Raw genomic sequence first — 700 nt, 5'->3', positions numbered from 1 at the left:
CAGAGGAAATAAAAACTTTATCATAGACATGTTGAAAGTTTAAGGATTGCGGAGTCCTGATGATTTATGACCCCAGGTAGGAGAAGCCCATTGTAAAATGTATCGTTAATAACATTCGTAAGCCTACTTATTTTACATGATAGTAGTGAACCAATGAACAGTGCTTATAAAAGAAATACATTTCGATTGTTCTGCAAATAATTCAAGTTATACAGGTCTCTATATGCCGCCAAGTTCTGTCTCTGTTCTGATCGCTGTGTTTCATCAATAGCCTTCTTTTCAAGGCATACAGTATTAGCATCACCCCGACTTTTGTGCCGCCAAATTCCTTCTCTGTACTCTGTTCTGTTAACTGTGATTCGTTACAGGGGTAATACAAAGTTGGTGTATCAACAGACAGTGCTCATACAAATACATTTCTCTAGTCCACATGCGTACTGTGTACTTGCGGAAAACTTTTTGTATTTTGACTGACGACTGTTTAACTGATGACAGGTCCACACAGAAATTTCCCGCGAACTAATTGGGTCATGACTGCGGGTGTAGGCAATTTAAAAGTAGGCCTCTATACAGATGTATAACGATTGCTTTCAACTCGTCTGAGATTATCTTTGGCCCGTCAGATGAACTCTAAAAAATTATTTGGCCCTGCTTCAAAGTAGTCACCTTGTGAAGAATGTTATTTCTGTTCTGCTTACTT

The sequence above is a fragment of the Anneissia japonica genome, unplaced genomic scaffold (genome assembly GCF_011630105.1).
Source record: "Anneissia japonica isolate Jap-2015-1 unplaced genomic scaffold, ASM1163010v1 scaffold2707_len876726_cov182, whole genome shotgun sequence".
NCBI lineage: Eukaryota > Metazoa > Echinodermata > Crinoidea > Comatulida > Comatulidae > Anneissia > Anneissia japonica.
Note: the sequence above shows the minus strand (reverse complement) of the source record.